The sequence below is a fragment of the Crocodylus siamensis genome, chromosome 4 (genome assembly GCF_052110815.1).
Source record: "Crocodylus siamensis isolate JL-2025a chromosome 4, ASM5211081v1, whole genome shotgun sequence".
In the NCBI taxonomy this organism is placed as follows: domain Eukaryota; kingdom Metazoa; phylum Chordata; order Crocodylia; family Crocodylidae; genus Crocodylus; species Crocodylus siamensis.
In genome coordinates, this window is record NC_143398.1 from 186,256,539 (window position 1) to 186,277,454 (window position 20,916).

At 41.3% G+C, this 20,916-nt stretch overlaps 1 protein-coding gene across 2 annotated transcripts in view; it reads left to right on the forward strand.

Moving 5' to 3' along the window:
* Nucleotides 1-20,916, forward strand: part of HECW2 (HECT, C2 and WW domain containing E3 ubiquitin protein ligase 2) — a 329,502-nt gene that overhangs the window by 764 nt on the left and 307,822 nt on the right. Inside the window, exon 2 of one of the 2 annotated variants that reach the window (XM_090045209.1) lies at nt 445-563. The exons of the other annotated variant lie outside the window; for it this stretch is intronic. The gene's annotated coding sequence lies outside the window, so the exon portion shown is untranslated. The remainder of the gene's footprint in view (nt 1-444; nt 564-20,916) is intronic. 2 annotated transcript variants of the gene reach the window in all.

Genomic DNA, 20,916 nt, shown 5'->3' on the forward strand with positions numbered 1-20,916 from the left:
TTCCCTCCCAGTCTGAGACTTGTTTGTTAGAAGGTGATTTCCCCACATTTCCCATCATTCCTGAGGGGAGGAAAAAAGGAGTAGATTGCCTAAAATCCTGGCCTGTCTTGCTGTCCATAATAATTTTTCTTCATTACCTTTGAGGTGCTTAGAAAAATAAAGACCGCCCCCCCCTTTGTATTCTGGTTGCTCTCTGGCTTGTTTCCTTGTATGTTGTGGAGACTTTATTTTTTCCTTGGCAGTATTAATTTTCTCCCCTCTTCTGGGCAGATATCATTCCTAACCAGGGAGGTATTTTGGAAGGGAAAAAGAGCCACATGTTTTGGTGCCTGTGAACTATAGGAGCGTTTTGAATAGGAACAATAATAGTTACATAATTGAATCCAACACAGGGTGGATATCAATGCTTGTGCATAAATACAGGGCAGTTTCTATTTTATACAGGGATGCTTGTACAAAAGTCCTGAATATCTTATGCTCTGGAAACACCCATTGGTGGGAGTAAGGACTGGAGGATTAGGCCCTCATTTATTTTATTTTGGAGCAGTACAGAGCTGAATCCAGTGAGTACCAAAATTTCTTTCCTCTTCTGTTTGCAAAAGTTAAATAGACAAAAGAATGGGTATCTATTTCCAGGTTGTAGATTGTAGCCATGTTCATCTAAGAATGTAGGCAGACAAGGTTTTCTGGGTAAATGTGATATCTTTTATTAGACCAGCTCAAATAAAAGATATCAGATTTACCCAAAGAACCTTGTCTGCCTGTTTAGTTGGAAATTCCTCATGGCTCTGAAGAACAGAAACTCTTTGCATGAATGGATAAGATGAATTGTTACTAACACATGTGGAATAGCCAAATGGACATTGTTTCAGCTGTTAGATTATACCAAAATATTTGGAAACGTCTCTTACTGAATGATAACATATCAATCTTATACATGACTATAAAATACTGTTATTTGTGTATTGAATAATTAATACATATGAAATAATGTTCCTCTTACAATTATTGCAGGGCCAAGGAGGTGTTCCTCCCCCTCTATGCTCTCAACCAGGTCCACGGAGGTGATCCTCCCCCTCTATGCGACACTGGTCAGGCCGCAGTTGGAGTACTGTGTCCAGTTCTGGGCGCCACACTTCAGGAGGGATGTGGACAGCACTGAGAAGGTCCAGAGGAGGGCCACCCGCATGATCTGGGGACAGCAGGGCAGACCCTATGAAGAGAGGCTACGGGACCTTAACCTGTTTAGCCTTCGCAAGAGAAGGCTGAGGGGGGACCTGGTGGCCATCTATAAACTCACTATGGGGGACCAGCAAGGTTTGGGAGAGACCTTGCTCCCCCTAGCACCCTCTGGGGTAATAAGGAATAACGACCACAAGTTGTTAGAGAGTAGGTTTAGACTAGACATTGGGAGGCGCTACTTCACAGTCAGGGCGGCTAGAATCTGGAACCAGCTTCCAAAGGAAGTGGTGCTGGCTCCTACCCTGGGGGTCTTTAAGAGGAAGCTTGACGTCTACCTGGCTGGGATCATTTGAGCCTGGTTTTCTCTCCTGCCCAGGGGAGGGGGTCGTACTTTATGATCTACAAGGTCTCTTCTGACCCTACTTCTATGAATTGTCATTGTGTGACATCTGATTCTAAAAAAATATGTCTGTATAGGCTTTATTTTAGCTGACCAGGTAGGAAAATTGATGCACACAATTTAGCAAATATTTTTCCTATTTAATATTTCGGTAAGCAGGATTCATGTATAATTGGACTTTGCACTAGATAGACTCTGGGATTTCATGGCAATACCTGTAGTTAACTAGAAGCTATTTTTTATTCTTCATAATAGCCAAGATACGCAGTTAAACTTTAAAGACCTTCAGTCCTTTTTGCCTTTTCAATTCTAAATAGCTTCATTGCTTGATGAGTTTGGGGTATGTCTTTCAGCCTAGCTGGTATTTGTTTTGGCTTGGAGCCATGAAATGTCACTGCAAGGATACTCTGCCTTCTTTAAAGTCATATTTTACCATGGTGCTTCTTATTTTTAAAGCTGATATTTTTCTCACAGAAATTTTCAGTTGTTTTAGACTTTCAGGGATTTTTTTTCAACCCTGTTAAATTCAGGATGGTTTGCCTTTAAGAAGCTCAGTGACTCCTTCCAGTGATGTTATGGTGGCTGCCTGCCAGAATAATATGCTATTTTGCCAGCTTTTCTGAGAAAAAGTGGGACAAATTTTGTTTTGTGTCATTATATAGCAGTACCAAATTAAAAAGCCTTACTCTTCTACAACAGTATTTTTTTTGCATGTAAAGCTTCCTTAGGATGCATGTAAGCAAAAATTCAGTAAAAGCAAAGCATGGTACAATATATGACATAAAAGTTTTTTTGAGTGTTGAACTAAAGAAACTGAATCTACAGATAATATTTAAAAATACTTTAAATTTTTTTCCTTTTTTTCTGTCTTAATCTAATTTAATCTGTGTTTTAAAAACCCGAGTATCAGACAGAAATAGAATATTATATTTGGTCATTCTCATTTGGCTATAATATAATTGTGCAGTATAACAAAATGGTTATCCTGCTGTGTATATTTACGTAAAATATCTTTTAATTGATATGAATGGGATTTAAAAGTGCTTAAAATTAAGAATATGCTTTAACGTTTTGCTGAATGAAAGCCATGGACCCTAGAAACTGGTACAGACTGAAAAGATTACTTCAGCAAATCCTGGTTTTGTTGATAACCTTGATGTCACTTAGAGCTTGCCTATATGTAAACTTACCATGACCGTAACATCCTCAGGGATGCTTTGCTGCTGTGTGTAGTCTGCCTCCATGACTGAGGCACTTTGGCGTGGCTGTTTAACTTGTCTTTTAAGTTGATTAGCTATCTCACTGTAGTTGTGTTGCTTTGAAATTAGGAAGCATTATACCTAGAACAGCAATGTGATTGAGGGCATTGTTGCCAGGTACCATAAATTTACTGTGTAATCATTGCCTTAAAGTGCTGTTGTCTGCACATTTCTTGTTGTTAGTGTAAACTTGTTAATGAAATTGCAAGAGGAGGCCCTGGTTGAGGGATATTTCAAATACTTATGTACTAAGATAAAGTTAATTTCAGTGTCCAAAAGACAGAACTGCTAAAGAACGGCCTTAAACCCAATGAGCTCTATGATAATACTATGAGAGGATTTGAAAATACGCTATTGCCTGCAGTGAAATCATTGACCTCAATGCTTTTTGAAGGGGCATGGGAATCCTCAAACATGGATAGGAAATGAGATTTTGCTTACAGTACAAAAAAAGCCTTATTCAAAGTGTCTTGCTACCGTTTCAGAGGCATGAATTGAAGCCCTGCTCTGGACTATTAGACACACGTGGGAATGGGTATATGTGGTCATTCAAGCTAGAGAGTCAGGGGTGACTAGATTTGATGCTATAACCACATCACTCACCTGTATGCTGTTGGATGTAGACAGTGGCATGCTTTAATTGTGATAGCCCTATAGGCTGTTTGTCTTGGGTGGAGCTTTGACTTTTTGATGGACAGTTTTAATAGAATTGTGAGCTATTGCAAATTTTTGCAGTATGTGCACTTCTTGATACTTTTCAGCTAATGGGGTTGCATATTTTTTGTCTGATCATAATAGTGTCCTTGCAATATTCAGAAGTATATGATTAACTCTTATCTTTATTTATTTTAATGTCTAAATTTAGTCTATTAGAGAGAAATGCCCGTTTAACTCCACTGAAATTGAAACAGTATATTTATGCTCAGAACACATGGGGGATTGACAGTATTGTAGGCCTCCTCTGTTGCTCCACCAAAGTACTCAATTTGTGATCTGGAGAAGCTTCCTGTACCGGTGAAGAGGTGGTTGATTCTCTATGTTTAATACGTGGCTTTTCTGCTGAGATTGCTAGCAGAAGTGACAGTTGTGGTGGACTTTCTGTAACTAGACCACAAGCCCATGGCTGGAGTGGGATGACTGAACTGTTTCATAGATCACCAAGTAGCTATCAGAGGAGGAGGAGGATTTTTTGTCCTGAAAAAGCTGGACTGGATTTAAACTACTAACCTCAATTTTAAAGGTTGTATATCAGATTATTAGTTCTTTAAGACATATATCTAAATCCTCACGGGTATTTAGACACCTAATTCCCAGTGATTTCAATGGGAATAGAGCCCTGATTCCTTTGTGTAATATAGTTTATGTAACTTGAAAAAGGTATTATGTTACTGATGGAAAATTACCAGTATTATTTTCAGAGCACCTGGCTTAGAAAAAAATACACAACTTTTTATGTGAGCAACCAAAATATAATGTTTTGTATTTTCAAAGCTGTAGCGAGTTCTTGAAAGGTATATCTTATGGGTTATTTTCTTTCTTGAAAAATAACTCCAAACTAGTATGTTGCAAGTTTTATTTTCTTAGCACAGGGATGTCAAAGAAATGGCTCATGGGCTGGATCTGGCCCATGCAGCCCTTTCATCCAGCCCTGAGCGTCTCCGACTGGCATGTTACATGCAGGACAGCTGGCCCTGGTGCTGCATGCAGCATACAGAGCTTGCCTGGTGCAGGCCACAGGCTGTGGGGGGCCAGTTTGGGGCATGTGCTGCACACACACTTGATTTGAGGCCAGTCTGAATCAGGCCCACAGATCAGCTACCCATGCCAGATCCAGCATGCAGGGCAGGCCTGGCGTGGGTGCCATGTGCAGTCAGTGCATGCCCTGGACCTGTTCCACGTGTCATGTGCCCCACAGGGCTGGAGCTCATTCCTGCTGCATGAAGTGTGAGGGGCCTGCCTTGTGGAGTGCCCACTGTGTATGGTGCTCACACTGGACCAGTCATTTGTGCTGGATCTGGTGCCAGTAGAGATCAGACCCACTCCAGATGCCAGACATATACTCAGAGCCTTTTTGCAGGGGCTGCTTGCTGTCAGATCTAGCGTATAGCACACATGACCATTTCAGGGTGTATGCCACATATGGCATCTGCATTGGATCAGCTGCACGGAGCCAGATGAATTTGACAGTCACCCCTGTCTGAACACATTGACAGAACATCTGACTGGATATATTAAAGTGTTGTTGCCATGCAGAGCATTCTTACCAGGCATGCATGCTTTGGCCTTTTAATTCAAGATTCAGTAATACCAATATAATAATGTTATTTCTAGGATGTATAATTACATTTCAAAGGAAATACCATGTGTGGACACCTCTTGTTCATATCTGTCCAGTTTGTGGAAAGTTGTTGAATTTGCTTATGATCACCCCTGCCTCATTATAGGATTAAAACTGTGATGGATAAATGTAACTTGCTTTATTGTTTTTCGATGGTCTGTTGACAAGAAAGACTGCCTACTAATTGCTTTCTCCTACTCTTTTTAATACAGTACTGTGAACTCAGCATTTATATGGCATTCAATTGTGTCATAACTCTATTATTTATAATAGGAAAGGAATGATGTTATAATACTTGGGTAAATGATGCAAAATGAATAATAACACTTAAATGAAGCATTTAAAAAAATCTTTGAAAACCTAGAAATTGTGGCTCTGTAGCGACCTGTACTTTTGAGAGATTTCAGTTTTGCCAGCTCCAGGTCTTTTATGTGGCATTCTTGAGCAGTGGAGGGGAAGGGAGGGAAGAGAGAGAGTGCTTTTTTTAAGATCGTTTAGTTGAAATGGGAGTCTTGTGTTACTTGGCAAAATCATTCTGTTAGTATGGTCACAGTCTTGCACCTTTCCATATAAAATGCAAGTAGTATCAAAATGTACATGACTAATAGGTAGTCTTAACTTTTTGCTTTCTGAAAAAAATGTTGGTGATTTTTGACCTCCTAAATAGCTTGTTTATTCAACCTTTGTACTGCCACTGGAACACGAATGAAGGAAAAATCTTGCGAGCGGAGTAAAGAACAAATAGTTATAAAGTGACAAATAGCAATTGTGGTGTTGAACCTGTCGCTCTTGGAGTCATGCAGCCCATCATAAAATGAGGTAACAGCTTTTCAAGTGTTCTACAAGTAAAGCTGCTGATATTTAGCACAAAAATATTGGTCTCACATATAAAATAGAAAGAAAATCCTGTGTGATATTTTAGCAGTGCAACCTCTGATGCCATTGCTTGTACCTGTTCATATTTTATTTTTCTCACTTGTGTTCAACTCAAGGAAGAAAGTATTGGACAGCAACACCAGCTATTTGGAGCCCACCCATGTATTACACAGAGGACAGTTAATTGTCTCATTATGTGCTACCATGTTGAAAAGGAAGTTTCATATCTATTGGCTAGGATCCATTTAAACTGCAGGCTGATATGATTTTTAAATGCATCACAGTCAATAAATACGCATCACTAATTTAAAATTTCCCTAAAGACTAATATTGTAATTGCATATGCCCAAAGAATGCAGTAACATTCCTTTTTCTCCAAAAATGATCATCAGCATCTTAAAAATATCACAAAATAATGTTGCAAGTCATCCTTGTCAGATGAAGTAACCACAATAAGAAAAAGGCATTGCCCAGATGAGTTTCAGCTCAAGTCTACATTCCTTATAGTTAGTCGAGTGGGTCAACCATAGCTTGCTGGAAAGCAGTGAGATCTCTTAGCACTGTATTAGTAACAAGTGATTGTATACTGGGAGTAGACATCCTGTCCCATAGCTGTATTTTTGTTTTGCTAGTTTGTTTGTTACACACATGAGCTGAGAATTTACAGCGGTTCTGAATACTGCCAAACAATATAAAAAACAAACACATTTCTTTGGGTTAAACTTCTGGCTTTGACAAAATGTCATCTCATCGCTGGGTGGAACTCAGTCATGCTACAGCCAGTTGCTAAACAAGTGTAGGCAACAGGCTGGGTGTTTTTCAGCCCTAGGTTATCATATTTCCACTTTGACAGCTATCCTTTTTCCATTATAAATTTTTACTTTTAAATTTATCTTAGAACCACTTGATTATTTGGTTCAGCAGATTAGTAATACTGTGTTTTTTCATGTACAATGTGCTCTAGAACACACAGCACACCATGTGTTTTGAAATAAAGATGATATTTTCTTAGTTTCATAGTTGGTAGGGTCTGAAGTAACCTGAGCAGATTATCAAGTCCAACCCTTTGCCATGGGCAGGAAAGAGTGCTGGGGTCAAATGACCTTGGCAAGGTGTCTATCTAGCCTCGTTTTGAAGACCCCCAGGGTAGGAGCAAGCACTACTTCCATTGGAAGTTGGTTCTAGCTCCTAGCCACCCTGACTGTGAAGTAGTGTCTCCTGTTATCTAGCCTAAATCTACTCTCAGTCAATTTATGGCCGTTATTCCTTGTTATTCCCAGTAGTGCTTGGAGGAACAGGGACTCTCCCATTGCCTGCTGATCCCCCTTGGCCAGCTTACAGATGACCACCAGATCCCCTCTCAGCCTTCTCTTGTGGAGGCTGAATAGGTTCAGGTCCCGTAGCCCTCGTAGGGCCTGCCTGCCTTGCTGCCCCCTGATCATGTGAGTGGCCCTCGTCTGGACCCTCTCCATGCTGGCTACATCCCTCCTGAAGTGTGGCGCCCAGAACTGGACACTACTCCAACTGCAGCCTGACCAGTGTTGCATAGAGGGGGAGGATCACCTCCTTGGACCTGCTCATGATGCATCTATGGATGCATGACAAGGCATGGTTAGCCTTCCTGACCACATACTGGCATCGGTGGCCCATGTTCATCTTGGAATCAGTAGTGACTCCAAGATCCTTTTCTGCCTCTGTGCTGACAAGAAGAGAGTTCCCCAGCCTGTAGGTATGCTGCTGGTTCTTTTTCGCTAGGTGCAGTACCTTGTACTTGTCAGTATTGAAACCCATCTTGTTCTCATCCACCCACCGCTGTAACTTGTCCAGATCTAGTTGCAGCCTGTCCCTCTCCTCTGGTATGGCCACTTCTCCCCACATCTTCGTGTCATTCGCGAATTTGAACAAGGTGCTTTTCACCCCCTCGTCTAAGTCGCTGATGAAGATGTTGAACAGTGTGGGCCCAAGGACTGAGCCCTGGGGGACGCCACTGCCCACATCCCTCCAGGTTGAAAATGACCCATCCACCACCACTCTCTGGGTGCAGGCCTCCAGCCAGTTTGCAACCCATCTGTGTAGGCATCGACACCATAGTCGCCTAACTTTTTAATGAGAATGGGGTGAGAGACAGTGTCAAAGTCCAGAAAGACTATGTCCACCGTGATACCTGTGTCCAAGGATTTTGTGACCTGGTTGTAGAAGGTCACCAGGTTGGTCTGACAGCACCTGCCTCTAATGACCCCATGTTAGTTGCCTCTAAGCATAATCTCCCCTGCTGGTCTCTCGCAGATGTAGTCCTGGATAATTTTGTCAAAGAGCTTTCCTAGGACCGAGGTAAGACTAACGGACCTATAGTTTCCTGGGTCCTTTTTCCTCCCTTTTTTGGAAATGGGGACCACATTGTCCCTTTTCCAATCCTCTGGCACCTCACCAGAGCAGCACGAGTGCTCGTAAAGCTGTGCCAGGGGTCCTAAAATGACATCTAATTCCCTCAGCACTCTGGGGTGGAGATCGTCAGGACCTGCTGATCTGAACACATCTAGTCCCACCAGAAGTTTCCTGACTAGGTCCTCACTGATGCTGGGCCTGGCTGCGCCTCCCTTGGGTCTGTCGGGGATCCTGGTGGGGGGATGACCCAGTCCCTGCTCAGAAAAATGGAGGCAAAGGAATTGTTAAAGAGGTTAGCTTTGTCATCTGGTGTGACCACCAGATTTCCTAGTGTGTTCTGCAGAGGCCCCATGTTACCTGGTACCTTCTTTTTACCCACTATGTATTTAAAAAAGGATTTCCTTGTTATCTTTGATCGGTTCGCTATTCCCAGTTCCGTCTTCACCTTAGCCTTTCAGCAGCACCCCTACAATCTTGAGCAACGGAGGTATAATCCTCCTTGGTGATGGCCTCTCCTTTGCATTAGGTGTATGCCTCCTTTTTGGCTTTGAGATGTTTCTGGATGTTTTTCGTGAGCCATGGGGCTTTTGATCACTCTTGCCACCTTTGATCCATATTGGGATTGTCACTCTTTGGGCTTGGAGGATTGTCTTCTTAAGGAACAACCACTCTTCCTGGGCTCCCAAATTTCCACCCCTCTGGGACCTCACTGCCTCCCCGACTGGTCTCATTACCTCATTGAAATCCACCCTCCTGAAGTCCAGGGCTGGTGCCTTGCTGCAGGTCCTTGACACCCTGCACTGGATGGTGAATTCCAGTAGGCAATGATTGCTATTGTCCAGGTGGTTGAGCACCCGCAGTCCCCTCACCAGGTAGTCGCCTGTGGCCAGGACCAGATCCAACAAGGCATTTCCCCGGTGGGACTGTGCACCTCCTGGGTTAGATGGAGGTCCTGTAACTTAGCTAGGAACCTACGTGAGCGGTCAGACCTGGCTGACTGCTCATCCCAGCAGATGTCTGGATAGTTTAGGTCACCCATGATGACAACGTCCCTTGACTTAACTGCCTCCGCAAGCTGACCTGAGAATTCCTGGTCCAGCTTTTCCCCTTGGTTGGGTGGTCTGTAGTAGACCCCCACCATTAAGTCCCTCTCCCCCCGACCCCCTTGTATTCTGACCCAGAGCACTTCAGTCTGCCCGTCCTCAGACCCAGTGCTGTTTGTGGAGGATGTGTATTGCTCTTTGACATAGAGCGCAACACCCCCACCTTTGCTCCCCATTTTATCCCTCCTGTACAGCCTATAGCCCTTGATGTTTACCGCCCAGTTGTGCGTTGGATCCCACCAAGTTTCAGTGAGCCTCACTATGTCTGGGTTTGCGTTAGCTAGCAGGAAGGCAAGTTCCTTCTGCTTGTTTCCCATACTATGAACACTAGTGCAGAGGCATTTAAGGCCTCATGAAGGTGTATGCACCCTCTTCCTCCCCCCCCAAATCCCAGGACTGTCTGGGCCCCTGTCTCTTACCAGGGTTTTTCTTGTGCTTGTAGCCTGTCTTGGCTGGGCTGTTCTTGTGGGTGTCTCTTGGTTTGGTGTTCTGTGGCTCCCTCTGTCCTCATCCTCCCCTCCTCCCGATGAGCTTAGTTTAAAGCCTGCCAGAGGAGATCAGCCAACCTGAAAGAGAACACATGCTTATCTTTGGGGGAGAGGTGAAGCTCATCCCACTTGAGCATGTCTCTTGTTCTGAAGTATGGGTTGTGGTCCAAAAAGCCAAAGCCCGCCTTGAGACACCATTTCTGAAGCTGTAAGTTGTTCTCTCTGATGCAGGTCTCATGGTGTTGTCCATGTCCGCTCTTGTAGTAAGTAACTGAGTAGCTGCAGCTAGGGAGCTAGGCCTGTTGATTGATCTGATTTGTACACATATTTTGCTTTAGTTTTTGCTTGTTAAATGGCAGAAACATCTTACTGTATTTCTCACGTACAGTGCCCATCACAATTTCTAGCAGCTTTTGGGGCAAAAATTGTGGGTTTTTTGTATGTGGCAAAATACAGTAATACATTCTTTTCGCTGAGTTGGGTCAAATCCACTTCAGATTTATAGTGATAGAAAGCTGTAAGAAATGAGAACGAGCAGAAATCACAGAATATAAATTCTCTGTGCTGTTAAAAATAGAACTACAATCAAGTAAGTTTACAAACGGAAAATGAAGTGCAATCGAAAAATTGCATGCATCCAACTTTTTAGACAATTTCTATATTAATAAGTCTAAATAAAATATAAGTTATGGAAAAGTAACTTATAGAAGGCTCACATTACATCAACTGTTCATATTTGTGCTATAGTAATATAAAAAAGGATGGGCAAATTATAAAATTAGTTTTGGCATCACCTCATAGATCTCCCACCAGGACTATGCCCAGACAATTTAGCATCTTTTAAAAGATTTTTTAAAGGAATCCAGTAGTATTCTAATTACCTAGAAGCAAGATGGAGAAAGTAATGTCTTTTTTTTATAAGGAAACATAGTTTAACCAATGCCTCTATATTGTTGTTTTCTGTACCTAAACTAGTATGCTGCAGACTCAAGTGTTTCAAGTAGTGTCCAAGTCTTCCCATAATTAGCTGATGAATTGCAAACTTCCATACCAAAAATTTTAAAAAGTAAAGTAGTCGTCAGAATTCATAGATGCTTGGTACTATATCCAGATCATCCAGTAAGTATTTATACTGTGCATTTAAGATTTAACAGTATTTCTTTTAAATTTATCTTTTAAAAGGCATTTTTCTGTCCTGGAAAAAAGTGGCTTTCATGCAAAATGCAACCCAAACCTAATCTGGTGTTTAAACTGGGCCTTTAGTTATTATGGTGTCGTTGAACTTGAATAAGTATTATATACAGAGGTGGTATTATGCAGCAATTGCAGAGTTTTCATTATAAACATTTTGGTCTTGAGAGAGACTCCTAGTCACAGTGGAACAGTTCTTCAGATAGTGGAAATTGTCACATCTTGACTAGCTTGCTTATCACTGAATTAGTCACACTAAACTGCCAAGTCTTTTTTTTTTTTTTTTTAACCAGGGATTAAAGATGTTTGTTTTTCTTAAGCACTGTATGAAGTAAATTGTTGCCTGGCATTAATTCAGCAGGGACTTGCTAATAAATATATAAATAAGGTCAGATTGCCAGATGTGGAGTTTTCAGACTTGGCCTATTACTAACTCTGAAGATTAATCTTATTTTCCTTAACTGAATTTTTGTTTGTTTGCCATATATAATTAGGTCAGGTAACATTTTGCCTTGCTACAACACTTTTTCTGTTTTTAACAAGAGGTCCTGGCTCCTGCCAGAAGTCTGCTTGATGTCCAGTTACTCTCTTTGTGTGGTAAGTTTATGCCTTCATACATATACCTCATTTCAAGAACTGTGTAACAACTTGGATTTTCAGCCAGAGTAAGTTAAGCACTCATGCAAGGGGTTTGACTTAACTTTTATAAGCCTTCTTTGATTTATTGAGGTTCAGCTGTTGATAGAAGTACTTCAGCATAATGAGATAAGGCACCCACTAAAATAATTCCTTGCCAAAGCTGTATTATTTCACAACTTGCAAATGCATGTTCCAGATTTAAAAGGAAGGAAGTATTATAGGTTGAATTTTTTACATACGCTGCTTGCGCCTTTCCGTAAATCCATCAGCCAGCAATGTTGGTTGTAAGCCATGTTGGTCTAAGGACATAGGCAGGCAAGGTTCTTTGGGTAGAGGTGATATCTTTTATTAGACCAAACAAAGCTAGCGATAGTAAAAAAGCTAAATTAGCACCTGTGTTTCCTGCCTTTTTAGATTTCTTTTACATCTGTTCATTGTAAATCTATGTGTGTAAAGAAAGTCAATAAAAAAAACCCCCAAATCAAAATAATACTTGCATTTGTTTCTTCTGTTGGTATTAATTTGTTTTAAGATTCTTGGTTCTGACAAGGAAGAACTCGCTTAATCTTGGAGTTCTTTTCCCCTTGTGTAAATGGATCTTTCCACTTTTTTTTCCTAAGTAAAAGTAACACTATAAGTTGAAAAATAGTAATTTAAAACAATTAGAGTGTCTTTGCCAGTGTTTGTGTTTTTATAGTGACATTTTCCTGTGTTTGTAAAACACACCTTTCTTTTCCCTGTTGCTATATGAAAGGCTAACACACACAATAAGGGATGCTAGTTGGCTGGATAGGGGGAGCACATGCATAGCATACAATAATATACACAAAGTGCTATCATACGTGAAAACTATTGAACTGGAAAAAATGAGAAAAGTATTTTTTCCACTAGCCCATTTTAGTCATAGTAACTGAGGGTGCTGCGAACAATTGCAGCATGTGAAAAAAACCTTTAACAGGTAAATGTGATTTTTAATTTGACGGCATTGCTTTAATACCAAATGAGACCTTATTCATTTTGCATGTGAAGTTAATTAGAGAGAGCATGCACTGTTTATCCATATACTTTTTTCCCCCTAAAAATAGTAGATGCTTATTTTCATAAATGCTAATGCTTCAGAGCTTGATATTCCAAAATGCCTCAGAAATAAGTGAAGCGCGGAACTTGTCATGTACATGAATTGTATTGCTAAAGGGGGAAAAGTGTTGGCTGCAGCCCCATCTCTTGTACCAAGTGTGTGATTCAGAAACCAAAAAAGCATTAAGCCAAGAATAAAGTATTTTTTTGGCAGTCAAATCCATCTAATGTAATCCAAAATAAGAATTTTGGATCCTAATCTTCAGGCTTTACTTGCCTGAGTAAGGATTACTCAATTTAACTAAGACTCTTTATTACTAAGATTCCTTTTTGAAGCCTGAAAGAAAAAAATTGCAGTTATTGGACTAGATGTTGTTGTACCTCTTATTCTCATGAGTTACTTATTCCCCTTTTTATTCCATACAGCAGTGATCACCAACCAGATCTTGGGGCCTCTTGTGGTACACCTCAGAGCCTCTTGGGGTCTATCTGAGGCTGTGGTTGGGGCGGGGCATGCTGAGTGCCTGTATGCAAGCACCCGTGCCCCAGCCCAGCAGGTCAATCTGTGGGGGAGGAGGGAAGGGGTGGGGGCTAGATCAAGGCCCTTGTGGTGAGGGACAGTGCCGCAGAGGCAGGAGCACGGATAAGTTGAATGGGGCCCCAGCTGGGTGGGACTTATCTACTGGGGACGTGCACCCCCAAATAATATTTTCTCCCTTTGCCTCGATCTGTGCCCCCCCTTTCCTCCTCACAGACAGGACCTCACAGTAGATCTTGGGTTGCTTTTAAATGCCAAAGGTGATTTCCTACTTTAAAAGGTTGGAGACCGCTGCTATATAGTCTTCATATTTTAATGCGTATAGTTCATTGGAATTCTTGGGATAATGGGAGTTTTCATTTGTAGAGACGTAGTTTAATTCCAGTTCAGTGTTGCCATCTAACCGCAGTTCTGTGAACAGTCAAAAAGAAATGACTGGTCTGAATTGAATTCTCTGCTTGGAAGATTTGGGTTAAAAAAGAGGCTGTTTGTTTTACATTATCATTTTTTTTGTAATTCATATATTTCTGTGGATAGCAAGTTTTGGGCCTGATTCTCAGTTCATAATGGAGTTGTGCTTATTTCCACATGTTGGCAGGCAGGTCAAGTACTATTCAAATTGTAAACCAGATTAGCAATATACATTATGAGTTGATTTAATGCACCAGGTTATGTTCCCTCCCCCCTCGCATCGTTTTGTTCTACCTTTTCGGAGAATGGCACAGTTTGCTTCCAAAACAGGAAACTTGAAATTTTTGTGAGATATGGTTTGCTGTTTTGGGAATTTACTACAGAGAAAGTGACCCAAAGAAATTACATTCACACAGTTGCAAACAGTGCGATTCAAGCTATTGTATCCAGTGAAAGTGTTTTATAATATTCATAGTCTACTTTAGAAAAAATAAAGATATAATATCTTCAGTGGGGAAGTCCTATTGGTGTATGTTCTCTCATACTAACTTTTAAACATTACAGTTTATCAGGACTAGAATTGCATATAAAAAATACATTTACATTATTTTTTATTTCTGTAGATCTTGGCTAAAATGTCAATACCATATGTGTGTTGTCATTTTACTTGTTTATCAGCTGCAACTGGCTATTGTGGAGCATAAATATTCTGTGGGGCAGTCGATTTACAATAGTTCCCCAGCCTCGATTTCATCTATGGGTTATTGTTTAAACGGGTGGTATGAAGCATATGGCTCATGGAGGCATGTCATATGGGCTAGCAGAGGGGCTGGGAATTGGAGGGCACTGCCACCTAACTAGGGCATAGAGCCCTATTGGGCATTTATATTGGCAGTGGGGGACAAGTGGTGGCTGCATTACCCACTGTCAGTCAGCCTGCCTCCATGTCCAATCTGTCAGGAGCCTCAGCTGGGAGGGCAGGATATCCCTGATCAGTAGCAGGAACTGGGCAAAGGGCATAGTGCATGCCCCCCCCCCCCAGTTTTGTTCTGTTGAGCATATGCAGTGAACTCTGAGATCACCAGCTGATCGTGAAGTCTGGCCAGGTGTGCCCAGAAACGCTGCTTTTGTGCAGCTGTGGAACCTGGGGGTGAACACTGCTGCTGTTCACTTTCTGCTTCTTCCCCTGCCCTGCTCAATTCAGAAGCAGAGGTAAAGTGGGGATGAGTAGCAATGACAGCATTTCCTCTCTGGGCTCTAGAGCCTCACAAAAGCAATAGCTCTGGGAAGATTTTCATACTGGAAGCTCAAGTGCAGCATCCAAAGGGGTGTTGTGACTGCACTACCTCACCCACCTCAAGATCTTCCCTGGGTATGGAGCACATGGACTTCTGTCCCCTGTCCAGCCAGTCGGCAGCACTGAAGCTGCTGCTTTGCCATTCAGCATCAGCAGTGCTGCTGTTGTGTGGCCTGGTGGGTTGCAATTCCACATGCTGTGCTCCAGGGAGGGAATAAAATCTGAGCAGCATCCATCTGACATTAAGGGGATAGCAGGGAAAAGGCAGAGATTGGAGAGTTGTAGGAGAAGACAGAGACCATGAATGAGGGGGGAAGAAACAGACTGGGGAGTCAGAGGCTGTGGGGAGTTGGGGTGGGGGGGTGCAGGTGATGGGGAGAAGTGTGGGGAGCAGCTGGCAAGCAGAGTGCCTGCCTCTACCTGGCCACCAGACTTCCCCCCCCCCTCGCCCCCGCTTCCCTGATGTGGGAATGGGGGGGATACAAACATTTTAAGACAACCCTCCAATTATTAGATTCTATAGTTGGTAAAATTATAACAAATGTATACATTTTCCCTTACGTAGAATCTAATTATTGAGGTGGTTGTCTTTAAAATTTAGGGTTATGTACAATTTGAATTTAAAAGAACTATTCCATATTCTGAAGATATCAGGTTCCATCATCTTTTAATTATTTCTTCAATTTCTTTATTGGCCCAGCTGTCCTGATGTATTTCCTGTTCCACTGAAGGAAGTAGAGAAGTTTTTCTTCCACTGATTATCTTTTGATTATCCTCTTCTGTTATTTTTGCTGTTGCGCCATCATTTTATTGTCTCCCTATGCCTTTGTTCAGCTTTCCCACTCTGAATTCATCACTCCTCTATTTCCTCATATTTTGCATCCCTGGTTGTGCGTTTTCTGAGCACCTCTCTGCTTCTACTGCTTTCTCTTCGTTCCTTGCCACCACCCTTCAGATTTGTGAATTAGATGACTTGGATCAGAAAGTTAAGCCCATGACTATGCCCTGCCCCACTCTTCTGTGCTAGCCTCTCGGTGTAGTAGCGTGGTCTGGGTATAATCAGTAACAGTGTCTATTGCTTGCTGAACTCTCCTTGTTCTTTAATGTCTCTGAAGAGATCTCAGATGTGTGGCAGTTAACTTTTGTGAAAAGTTAACATTAATTCTTATCTGCAACAGGTAAAACATGCCCCAGCAGCCTTGTTTTAAAGGCTTTTTCTGTATATGTATCTTATTAGCTAGGGTAGTATTTGTTGTCATTTAAAAAACAAAAGAAACTAATAGGGTACTTGCAGATGTAAAACACCAGTTTGTTTGGCATTTTACTTTAAACTTTGTGCATTCCCATGCCCAGCCTTGTGCATGCCCAGAAGAGGCAGCTCATTACTTGAACCTAACTCGCCTGGTGTCTGTAAAGATTGGATGCTTTGTGGGACTGTTTGGTGCTTTTATCCAATAGCTGACTGAATCAACTTTAGCTAGAAGTGCCAAAAAGCCCCACTGAAGTTCCTTGTTCTTTACAGACATTGTAGAGCCTGGTTGAAGCTCTGCCTCTTTTGGTAAAGTGGGTTGTTGTTTTTTTTGTTTTGTTTTGTTTTTTTAGTGTCTGCAAGCAGCCATAATTACCAAGAAAAGCAGCCAGAGAAACTGAGAGGAATATTCACTAAAAGGGCATCAGTGAGATATTTGTGTATTTATTGTTAACAAAAATCTGTTTCAACTGCACATGCAAATATGAAAGCTGTTTCTCAGCTTAAAACAAACAAGCTAAAAATTTTTTTTAAATCAAAGATTGGTTTTGTATACGAGGCCAGAATAACATTTGTCATGTCAGTTGGCGATAATGTTTCATTAAGTTAAGACAATTCTCTTTCAAAATAATTGCTGTTGAGCAATAGATTTCAGTGACTTATTCTTAGCACTAGATTTACTTCACATGTATAGTGTGTAAAAAGGCCATTTATAACAAGGAATAACTATATTATTTGTATTAGAACAGTGATACTCTGCTGGAGCTCCTCAACACAGTAGATACTTGCTCTAGCTACTGAGAAAAAAAAAAAGATTAATTAAATACAATTAATTATATGCAGGAACCTTTTTTCTCTCATGTGTTTTGTTCCTTTGAATACTAGGAATAGCCTTGGAGTGTAGGAACTCCACTGCAGCAACCTATCTTTAAGTAACTGAATCTAATAAAATTCAGAGATGGGTCTAAGTCCTTAAACGGTGATCCAGACCCAGACTTCATCAGTTTTAGTTTGAGTCCATATCCAATATACTTGTTAGGCCCAACACTAGTGAAAATAATTTAAAAAGCAGCCTTGTACTATGTTTGATTTAAAAAGTCTTTAATTTCTAGCAGTGCATTCAGTGTCTTCTGCATTCTGTTGCAGTTATGCTGCTCTTGCTGCATCTGTTTCATTTGAATTGTGGATCTGTGGGTCATGCTCAAAAAAATTCTCTGCAGAATTAGGCTTTTTCACTCATACGACAATTAGGCGTCTAGTTCATAAAGAATAGCAATTGATAAAATAGAATACCTTCTTTTTCAGAAAGCTATGAAGACAAATCAAGCAATTTTAGGAATGGTAGAAGTTTAGCAAAATCAAAATGAAATACGTTTTTATACATTATTTGATGTTAAGGTTTGGGTATTTGTGTTGTCAAAAATAAGTGATCAGTTAACCAGTCAAGTATTATCAGATATTGATCAAATATGATTTTGGTTCTTCTTTTACCATATAGTAACTCCAGCAGCCCTGCTTGGCTTAATATGGGGAAGGAAGAAGAGATTGGAAGAGCTCAGAAGAGAGGAACAGGGCAGAGGGTGCCTGCTTTGACAGATAAAACAGATAGACAGACCCCTCACTCTATGATGCAATAAAAAAGAGCAGGCTGCCACATACAGCACAAGGGTGTTGTTGGCTTCATGGAATATTTGCCAGTTTTTGACTGGTCAAATAATCTAGCTGTCAGTTGACCAGTCAGTTGGAATTACTTGATTGGTCAATTGACTAGCTTCCCAACACTGTTTGATGCAGTTCATATGTTCTTGCCTTTGTCACTTTGGCAATCAGATCTTGATTACCTGCAGCTGATGGTGAGTTTCATAGGCCTCTGTCATCAGAAGAGTTTAAGTCTATTTTATGGAAAGGTCCTTAGACAACAGTGTATCCTGTGAATGACAAGAGAGCCTCAAAAAGCATCCAAATTTACAGATGCTGTATGTGGGATGTGCATCTCTTCCTACTTCTGTAATCACAATTTAACTTGAGACCACATAATTGGGTGCTAAACAAATGAACCATTAGCAAACTGACAGTATTCACAAGGTAAGGCAAAGTGCATGTGTACAAAGCGAAGACCACAATGGAAGGTTGTGTAGAAAGAGAAACCACCAAGACATTTGTAAAGGTTAGGCAGATTCCCTACTGACTTTATCAAGGATTCTTACTTGTCTCACTCCTGATGTTTCCAGTACACCATGACCATTGGTGCCAAATACCAAATTGAGAGTTAATGTTACAGATTCTTGAGTGACTTTTTTGTCTATAGTTTCCTGGGCAGAAACAGCTATATCTATTTCTATATCCATTTCTTTTTTTCTTCTTCCTCCTCTGCCCCATCCTTTCCTGCACCCTCGTAAGTTCTTGGTCTTTATACAAGAAATGATTATGTGTCACACTTAAGCCTTTCATATTGCAGAAAAGCTTTTGTAAAAAGCTGTTTTTAAATGGTCAGCATGATCTTATTCTGATGAGCTGAAGTTATGAGCTCCAAAATGCAGGGGCTTTGCAAGCCATTGAACAGGGCTATCCTGTCCTATCCTGTGCAGCCTGTGGCTGCAGGGGACCCCCTGCAGCCATGAACACTCTGACGCCACCCCCCGCCGCCACTGCTGCCACCTTCTGTGGGCACTTGTCACTCCCTTCCCTGCCTCCACCACTGATGGCTTCTGTGTCAGGGAGCCCCAAAACACTGCAGTTGGTCCAATAAGAGATAGTCACCCACAAAATTCATTGGTTTTATTAGAATACTTGCAATGCAAACAAGCATATTCACCCTTTTTATCATTTTCCCTGACAAGATTTTACCAAATCATTATTTCTCAACCATTTTTGGCTTGAGGCACCCCTTGCTATAATTGAGGCATACCTTGGAAAATGCCATCTCTTAGTTTTCACTCGTTTTTTGACTATGGAAAAATAATAGCAAATTTTTCTATTGCAAAGTACTCAGAATGTCCCCAGGCCAGAATATTTAAACAAAACAAAAAAAAAATGCATTTCTATTTGAAGTCTCTGGGTTTATTTTATAAGTTTGTTTGCCCGCCTCAAAGTACTAACAGTGTGACATACCATAACACCCACGAAAGGATCTCAAGGCACTATAGGGTGCTCTAGCACCCTGGTTAAGAATCATCGTGTTAAATGGTTGGAAAGTTTGTCTGGTTTTCTAGACTTAGGAAATGTAGTCTTGTAACTTTGTACAACAATACTGCTCTGAATCGCAGTATTCCAACCCTGTTCTTTCTTTAGGAACAGTACATTTGGAGTACTAGTTTTGGTCTTCAGCAATGGAAGAACATTACAGTCTTAAAAGTCTGGTGACTTAAGTAACTGGATCTTCTATGCCAACACAGATAGAATTTACATTTTTAAGTGGCTAAAAAGGCATTTAAAAAAAAAAATGCCTTTATTGGTATTTATCAAATGATTTATCATTTAAATTAATAGGAATTAGGCATCACTTGTTGAAATAATTGTTGACTGTGTATCTCCAGGTAAATAAGGAATTTATGGGCATCTTTATGTGCTCTGGGGGTGGAGGGGTTGAGTTAGAGCAGCTCTTGGAAGCTGCTTTAAAGCACCCACAGTGTCTCCTATATTTAGCATCCTGCACTTCAAAATGGTCGCAGGAGTGCTTTAACTAAAGGTCGTTCAAGCTGAATATGCATGATGCCAGGGCTGTTGGAGCATGATAATTAGCACGATTAATTGAGTCTGCTCCAACACATGCCAATTAGCATGCATTGGAGCAGGTGTCCAGACATGTATAGTTTCTAAATAAGGCATTTTAAATAGTTTGAGAGATTGATGACTTTCAGTTGATTATTCTGGAAAATGTATGCAACATGCTGTTGGTGTTTAGTAGGAAAGGAGGTGATCTGCCATTGTAATCCAGGGTCCTGATTCTTTTTCACTGACACTGATTCACTGCAGGTTGGCTTTGTTATTTTAATTAATTATAGTACTGTAAGTAAATGAGGAGAGTCAGTCCTAAGAAGTGGGCATGGAAGATTTCTCTTATATATTGGAGAGATCAGAGTAACAGCGGGCTTTCTTGGGGCCCGTTTGTCATTGGCCCTGCCCACTTGTTTCTGGGCCAACCACCCATCTCCTCACCTTGATGATATATAAATTATGTTGTTAATTAGGCAGGAGGCTGCCCATTCTAGCCCCGATGCCAGGAGGACCATCTACTGCTCTGTTCCTCCCTTACACCGCAGCCCAAGCCTCACAGATGGGATCCAGATAACAGTGCTTCTGGCCTACAGCTAGACCAAGCTTATCCCTTGTTGTCAGGCCACATGCACACACACCACCCTCCTCTCACTACGGCCTCTCACTCCACCCCCTCACAGGGTCTCTTTCATGCATTGACAACTTGTACCACCTTGCTCCCTCTTGGAACAGGCTCCTTCAGTCATAGGTTTTACCTAGCACACAC